Source organism: Nematolebias whitei, chromosome 15, assembly GCF_014905685.2.
Source record: "Nematolebias whitei isolate Nwh7 chromosome 15, NemWhi1, whole genome shotgun sequence".
NCBI lineage: Eukaryota > Metazoa > Chordata > Actinopteri > Cyprinodontiformes > Rivulidae > Nematolebias > Nematolebias whitei.
This window is the reverse complement of record NC_056512.1, coordinates 27,813,837-27,822,862: the sequence shown is the minus strand read 5'-3', so window position 1 is coordinate 27,822,862 and position 9,026 is coordinate 27,813,837. Positions and strand designations below refer to the sequence as shown.

The window sequence follows — 9,026 nt, the reverse complement described above, 5'->3', positions numbered from 1 at the left end:
CCCCCCCCCCCCACACACACACACACACACACACACACACACACAAATGCAAAATGTGTGTTACATCAAAACTGTCCTTGTTTATTTTTGTTAGTTTTTGCTGGTTAAAAAAATTACACTGTCATACTGATGCAACTCCTACATGTACTAGCCCCAATTGCCACCCAAACTGGTTAACCATGTCACTACTGTGCAGCCCCTAAACTTTGTTTGAGGGCCAAAGCACTTTTTAGGTGCTTGAAATCCATTCAGTCATAACTGAGACCTAAAATAACAACCACCCCGATATGTCTAGATCTTGTGTCAAATCACATTTATACACAGATAAATGTGTTGGTAACCCTACAACTCATTGAAACAATCTTGTTATTTTTAAAAGTCACTCAATATCAGTAAATCTGGTTCATAAAAACAGTTAAAGATTGTTAGAGTTATCTTACTTTATCATGCTGAGATCCCCGGTCTTGTCTGCACAGAGTCGGACTAGCTATGGCCCGATTCTGTTCAGATGAGATGGGCCCAGCTGCTCTGACTGAGCTTCCCTGGGTCAACACCCAATAAGGAGTAATATTTTATTTTGTTGGCCTCCATCATGTAGACAGATTTGCACTTTCACCCCATTTTTCATTGTCAGAACCAATGATGTCACACATAGTCACCCCACTGATACACTCTGATAGGCTGTGCTCCCGGAAGAAGGCGGAGCCTAGGGCCAAGAAAAAGAACGGAGGGTTGAGCCACGTCAGCTCTTCCGGTTTTTGAGCTCCTTGTGTGTCGAGTCGGAGACATTCAGCACTGAACCTGTAACTTTTTCCTGCCTGATGAACATTAAATTTGTAAATGGAAATTATATCTCTTGATTTATTTGAGTTAGAGTGAGTTTCCTCTCCATCTGGGAATAAAAGAACCAGATGCCGGTGGTGGGGACCTAGACCGGTTTCAGGGACGGACCCAGTTCCAGATTCCACAATACCTTTCAAAATAATTAGAAGTGAATCAATTTAGCACAAAGCCAAAAATGCCAAAGAAGTATATCAATCAATCAATTAGTACAGTATGATCCACACTGTCAAAGGCTTAAGATAAGTCCAATAAAACAGCAGAGTGAAATTTCCAGAATCGACTGCCATCAACAAGTTACTTGAAACTTTGATTAATATTGTCTCTGTGGAGGGACATTTGCAAAAATTAGACTGGAAAGTGTCCATATTTTTTCTCCAAAAAGCAATTCAGTTGGTCTGCTACAGCCTTCTAGAGAATCTTTGACAAAAATGGTAATTTAGCGATAGGTATGTAGCTAGCAGGAAAAGAAGAATCCAAATTAGGCTTTTTTTAGCAATGGGTAGACAACAGCTTTTTTTAAAACAGCAGGTCACATTGCCAGAGCAATGAGAAGAAAAAAAAAATCAGTTTTACAACACTGGGGCTAATAGTCAAAAACATCTATATAAAAGATGTAGAAAGGACATCAAGGGGACTAGAAGATAGATTAATTTTGCCCAGTGGTGCTGTGATGTCCTGTATCAACGCTGGAATGAAAAAGGACCATGTATCGGAAGTACGAAGGAGAGAAACCAGACCAAGGGATGCAGAGAGAGAGATACCGATCTGATGCCGGCAACTTTGGCTGTGAAATAATTTAAAAACAAATTGCAATCTGCATTTGTAAAAGCAATTGTAGTGGGTCAAGTTGGCAAAACAATGTTCTTCATTGTGTCAAACAAGATTTTAGGATTCTTTCCTTTTTATGCAATGAGGTTTGCAAAGTAATTAGTTCTGGCATTCTTTAGCAACTCGTTTAAAGAGCAAATCAATAATTTAAGGTAAAGTCTATGAACCTTAAGCTTAGTGCTTTTCTACTTTAGTTCAGCCTTACGAGATACTCTCCTCTTGTTAAGGATTTCCTTATTCATCCAGGGACAGATTGTGCAATGGACAGAGTTCTGATTCATAGGTGCAATTTTGTCCAAAATGTTGTTACAATGTGTATTGAAAGATGAAACAAATGAGTCCACATTCATCACATTGAAACCTAAAGATGGAGAGAAGAGAAAGCTAAAGGAGAATGTTATTTACGATTCTTCTTTGGACCAGTAGTCTAGGAGGAACTGGATCAAAATTAAAAGAGACATTAAAATTTATACAACTGTGATCCCTTCAAAATAAATCCTCTACATGAACATCATTCACATCAAAACAAGGTTCAATGTGTGGCCTTTTTTACGAGTAGGGACACACACATGCTGAGGAAAATTAAATGACTCTGTAATGGAGATAAGATCAGCAGCTGCGTTACACGAAACATTAATGCGTAGATTGAAATCCCCCAAAATTAAGACATTCTCCATCTTAATGATGGATGAGAGAAACTCATTGAATTCAGAAACATAAAGATACTAGCTGCACCTGGAGGATGATAAAAATGATTTGAAATATATTGAAACACTTTCAAAAGGCGAGCTTTGACTTTTTGCAGCTCAAATGCAGAAAAGGGGATTGTATTGACAAGTCTACATGAAAAACAATCCTTAGATGCAGCTGCTAAGCCACTGCCTCGGCGTACTTCACGTGGTATTTCCCAAATACAAAACGGTTACTTGGGCAGCGTTCCCACAGATGAACATAATTCATGCTTTGCCACCACGTTTCAGTCAAAAACGAAATTGTGGGACTTTTCAATAATGAGATTATTTAAGGCAAAAGACTTGTTACTTACGGAGCGCGCATTAGAGTACCATGCGAAGTGATAACATGTTGATAGCATTCACATCAGCTGATAGCGGCGCATAGATTGAACTGTGCACATCCGGAGGGAGGTTACAATCCCTGATGAAGAACATGAAGACCTCCATCAATGCAGGGAAATGTAGTTAAAAGTCCCTTTAGTTAACAGGGAGGTGGTAACCTGCACTGGCCAGACTGTACGCAACATGGTAGTGTTGCAGCTAGATGACACCAGTACAGGCTGAAAAAAACAAGAACGTTCCCATTTTCCAGCAAGAAATCTAGAATACAGATCTACAATATCAAACAAACCTAGGCGCCAGCTCTGTATCCACTCTTTTGCTTCCTGCGTCTGAGATTTTGCAGTTCGCAGCAAACAAACAGATGTGGAAAAACTCCCTGTTTCCGCTATCACAATATTCCATCAATGACTCTTTGATCGAAAACAGCTCGTCCGGATCATAAACACAGGCAGCAGAAATGCCAGAGTTCTTATGAAGATCAATAAAAAAAAGTGCAGATGGTAAAACACGCAGAGAAGGAGCTGGAGTGAAGCTGGCAATGCCACATATAGGCGCCATCTTGGGTCACAGAAGATAATAATGATAATAATAATTTAATTATGTTAGGCTAATTGGTAACTCGTAAAGGAACTTGTCACGCCTAGGTGCAGGCATACACCAAAAAGGAATTTGGCCCATTGCTAGATTTTCAGTTCATCCAGCTCACAAGGTTTACATATAAATAGCAGCAGCTATTTTGGATTTTGACTTGGCAACCCAGTTTTTGATAGGAAACTTTCTCAAATATGGATGCAGCCACAGATTAAAAGGAAGTTTGTCCGTTGCTTATTTTTCCAAGTTATTCAGCTCACAAGGTCTAGATATTTATATGGCAGTGGCCATCTTATATTTTTGACCCGGTAACCCAGTTTTGAAAGGAACCTTTTTTATGCCTAGATGCACCGACACACTAAAATGGAAGTCAGTACCTCACACATTTGTCAGGTTATTGCTCTCACAACAAATGGGTGGACAGAGGTTAATTTCCATTCCCCCTTTTAGCTTTGTGTGGACAACAAACAGACGCTGGGTTGTTTGTTACTGTGGTGTTCACCATACCAAACATGGAGTATAGAGCTGTCTGAGGAGCTCAGAAAGAAAATTATAGATATTCAAATTAAATGTAAAGTCCAAGACAATCTCCAACCAGCTATATGTTCATCTGTATACTGCAGATGTTAGACAAAAAGCCAAGGAAACCATCCAAAAGCATGTAAGTAAAACTCCAAGGTCAAGGTACGTTACTTTCTAATGGCACCATCAGTTGCATTTTTATCTACAATGAACTAAATGGACGAAGACTTAGGAAAGCTCCACTAATGACAGAAAATCCCAAAGCCAAACAGAATTCACCAAAATGCATGTCTTGCACTGTTGAGAGAAAATGGAGCTTTTTGCCCAGTCCCTTCATTTTTTTCTTTTTCTTTATTAATATTATGGAAGGGCACCAAGCAATTAGTCCAAATCTATAGCATGTAGTGTTTAAATCCTTGACTGTGTTTCATGATACTTCTGTTGCAGTCACAGTCGCCTGTTAAGTGTTAAGGAGGGGGCTTTTATGACACAAATTTAGTTAGGCCATCTCTGAGAATGTCATCAGAATAGAAAATATGTAGACACAAGACAGCAAAGAAAAGAAAACACCAAGCTGATTCTAATATAGCAACATTTAGAAACAGAGGAACCCTGTACAGAAACTGACTGTGTAGAAGTAATCAGAGGTGTGTTTCCTCCTGACTCTAGTAATTAACAAAATGACATGTGAACACTATTGAATGGTGCTAAAACCACCTGTCATATATACAAAGGTGAATAAATTGGCTTGGGTTCCTATGTATTCCATTCCTCTCAGAGTAACGAGAAGCTCTACAACTAGAGTAGGCGGGATGAGCCTTGAGAAGAAATAATTACAACAATTACTTCTTTTACTTTATCTCCGCCTGGCACATGCTGCACACAGTCACATATGTGCAGAAAGAATATAATAGCTGTGGTAAGTGAAGTACTGTCAGCAGTAATGACGGTGTTGCCAGTAAAAGAGGTGCCATACCAGCAGGAACCGTGAAGTAATATATGCTTAAGAAGACACTAACGAATGCTTCAGTACACTCAAACACACACACACCCACATACACACACAAACTGCTCATGTGTTAGAGATAGTACTGTAATTATTAAATAGATACAAGCAAAGAGGCATGCTGAAAAACAAAGATTTTATTGGAAAATTAAAACGAATCAGCCTGATTTCGGTAAGATTCCTCCAACTTTGTGCGATGAAGGATTTTTAAGTTTAAAGTAAAATATATAGTTATAATACAAGAATGATTGTGCAAAATATATATGAGATTTGAGTTGTCCTCAGAAGTAAAAAATAAGTAAACTCAACTCCTACCTGTTTGTTTACTGTCTTTGTCTCCTCCAACTCCTCACTTGTTCAAGTGTATCCTTCATGGAGATTTTCCAAGGAGAGATCTTCCCGAGGTTGGCACAAGAAAACGTTCTGTTTTTCTTGGACTTTTGACAAGTTCTCTGAGGTTTTGCCACATTTACAGGAGACAAATCAGGACCTGAAATGAGACAAAAGAAAACACAAATAAAAGAGTTTTTGTAATTAAACTGCTAAAAAGATGGCACGTTTTATATGTTCTTCTAACCCACTTATCTAGTTCAAGGTAAGAGATGTTGGGGGTGGAAAGGAGAGAGCTGGGTTGGTGTCACAGCTGCTGCTGGGTGACCAGTAATTTGGAACATGGTGAAACTCAAATTGCATTTTTGAGTTCCTTAAAGAAATAGCTTTAGGTGGTCCTTTAAGAAACATATTAGCTATATCTGGACATTTCTTTAAATTTGAACAATTTGGACTGTTTAATGTGGATCATTTGTGAATAAATTGCCAATTTGGTTTTTGCAACCAAAATTAAATATTCTCAAGGAGCAAACATTTTAAAGTAAGATCTGTCAGTGTCCAGAATATGTTTTGAAGATCAGTCTCGGGTACTACCACACCAAATACCAGGTCAATATCTGTAAAATTCAAATAATGTGACCATTTTTGTGGTTGGATTTGTTGTTGGCTATGGCAGCCTGTCTACTTCAAAATGGTTGTTTTGTTCTAGATGTACTGTATAACTAATGAATATATTCTGTTTCACCAAAAATTGCCCAGTAGTTCATTAGATATTTGGGTAACAGATACATCAACACTCATCTTTTGCCTTTCTGTGGCAGTCAATAACTAGTTGTAGCTTTGCTACTGAGAAGAGTAGAACAGCAACAAAAAGTTTGTCTCAAAAGTTCTTGCTTCATCATGTTTGTAAGGTGCATGTAAGTCTGTTTTCACATCAACTTGTTGCAGGTCTACTTTTGACTAAGGAAACGGTTTGGCAAGAGCCTTGTGTCTGTTGGCTTCACAAAGCATTAATTTGCTCTTCGTGTCTATTTGTTTAGTGTAGTAAAAAACTGTTGGCTCAAAGTTTCAGATCTCAGTGGTGGCAATTAAGCGTTTGGCCTGAAAGGGTTCTTACATGCCAATACTAAACATATCCATGCAGGAGGGCATAGCCGGTGACTGAAAGCAATTATTATTTGAATATCAACTCTAGCTTTGATAATATACAAATGTAAAAATGAAATGTGAATTTGCTGAGAAACTTTGAAGAACAGATAATGGTTAGAAGTTTTGAGACAGTAAGATATGTGCAACCAACTCATGACAAGCTGGTGGAACAGTGAGGCTACAAGTAGCAGAGGTCACAAAGGTGCAGGAATCTGAATACTTAGGGTCCACCATCCAGGAAAATGGGGAAGTGAAAAAAAGAGTCCATGCAGGATGGAGTGGATAGAGAAAAGTTTGTGACAAGAGTGGCTACAAATGTTAAAGCTTACAAGACAGTGGTGAGACCAGTTGCATGGTCTGAAGACAGTGGCATTGACAAAAAGACAGGAGAAAGAACTGGAAATGGCAGAAATGAAGATGTTGAGGTTCTCCTTAGGAGTGACAAGGATGGATAAGATTAGGAATAAGATCATCAGAGGTACAGCACAGTTTGAACAACTGGGAGATAAAGTTAGAGAGACCAGACTGAGATGGTTTGGGCATGTCCAGAGGAGGGACAGTGGGTATACTGGTAGAAGGATGTTAGAAATGCAGCTGCCAGGAAAAAGTCAAAGAGGAGATGTTGGAGTGAGGACACAGGATGCGGACAGAGTGAGATGGAGGAGGATGACTTGCTGTGGCGACCCCTGAAGAGGGAAAAGCCGAAAGAAGAAGAAGAACCAACTCATGACTAGAAGCCATCAGGAACTTATAATAGGAGATTCAATCATTTTCAGTCTGAGCCTTTCTATTTATCTAAAGGCTATTTATTGTTCTTACTCTCTCTTTTTGTCATTACTTATGATTTTTCCTGTGACACTTATCCCCGCTTTTTCAGCTGTTGTGATTTTATTTAAATTATCACCATGGGGGCCAGAAAAGCAGGATAATAACGATGACAATTATGGCTAATGATGCATCAGAAGAGTACAAGGTGGCAGATGGCTCAACTGCAAGTGGCACACACAATGAGAAGCTACCTATCTGCTGTTTCAGTCACAGAGCAGAACACCTGTCACAAAACACCTCTAGCCATCAGCCCACAACACGTTTGCCATCTATGAACAATTCTTGCAAATAAGTGTCAGGGAAAGTGACACGCACAGTCCACTCCTTAGTCGGTCTATCTCTGCTAGACTTTCCTCTCTGCCCCTCTGGATGTCTTATTCTGTCTTTCTCACAGTCCGATCAGCAACTTTGCTCCACTTCTTGATGCAGAGACACACACATATACTGTCTAAATTAGTTAGGAAGAGCCTGGCTGGCTACCCCAAACTGACCTGAGCTTGTCATCTCATTCTTAGTAATAATACTGGGTTAATCCAGCCAACCTTTATTATGATGAATCAAGAAATATGTCTCCATTAGGCTTTATCATTACTAGGCACAGCACGCAAAAAGAAATAAGCCGATGTCCCATAGAAACTAATACAACACATCTTATCAGATATAATTGTGGAACAGTGGAAGAGTCAAAGAGCATGTTGTGATAGCAGACAAGAAAAAAATAGCACGTGATCATTACATGATCAGGGAAGATTTAAGGCCCTGATCACACCACTCCCCTAATCTTTTAATTCCCATGTAATTTACTTTAGTTTTAAACAAACTTTTGTAAAGAAATTACAACAAAATTGCTGAAGTAACAATGCCAAGCCAGTAGGGGGCGATAACACCCTTAATGACGTGAAGCTTCACACATGACATTCAGAACTGTTTACCATTTCCTCAATGTTTGATAAAAGATTATTAGCAATAAAATCAATTCCAAGAGAGCCATATCTAAAAAGAATACTATATTTTTCGGACTATAAGGCGCATAAAGCAAAACAAAAACATTTTGACAGATTTTTGAGCGCCGTGTACCACATAAAATCGTTTCGAGGTCAGTAAGCACAACCAGAATTAAAACATAAGGTGCACTGGATTATAAGGTTCACTGTTGATTTTTGAGAAAATTAAAGGATTTTAAGTGTGCTTTATAGTCTGAAAAATATGGTAATGTAAAAATTGATTACCTGTTGATGGTTTCTAAAACAATAGAGGACAGGTCCAAAAAAAAGCCAGCCTCATCAGAAGTTCTAGTTTACATGAACACACTTCAAACATTTTATATGCCAGTTTCTCATTAAACAGTGTTCTTGTAAACATGATAGAGAAGTGCAAAAATAGAAAAAAATATTACTTTTTCCCCCTAAATATCTGTTACTTTGAACATATTCATCACAAATGTTTGCTGTTGTTTTTGTTTCAGCTGCTCCCTTCTTCTTGGGTTTCCACAGCGAGCAAGCTCACGTGAAAGGTGTGGCAATTGTTTTAAGCCAGACGCCCGTCCTGATGCATCCTGGGCTCAGACCTGCAGCCTCTGGACTACCCAACCTGAGGCTGCAGGTTTTTACTGTTTTACTCCAGTTGCTAAGAACAAAAACGAAAATATATAGAAAACTTTGATTGTACTAACTTTGTTCATAACAAAAATGTCAATCTGTGCAAATAATTGGTACAACATATCTTGCAACAATTTTTCTTCTAAAAAAAATGTAATAATAAAACTACTACTACTACTACTACTACTACTACTACTACTACTACTACTAATAATAATAATAATAATAATAATAATAATAATAATAATAATAATA

The 9,026-nt window shown here is 38.4% G+C and overlaps 1 long non-coding RNA gene across 1 annotated transcript in view; it reads right to left on the bottom strand.

Moving 5' to 3' along the window:
- Positions 1 to 9,026, bottom strand: part of LOC119421587 — an 86,199-nt gene that overhangs the window by 57,850 nt on the left and 19,323 nt on the right. Inside the window, exon 2 of the long non-coding RNA XR_005187374.1 lies at positions 5,182 to 5,356. This is a non-coding gene — a long non-coding RNA (uncharacterized LOC119421587). The remainder of the gene's footprint in view (positions 1 to 5,181; positions 5,357 to 9,026) is intronic.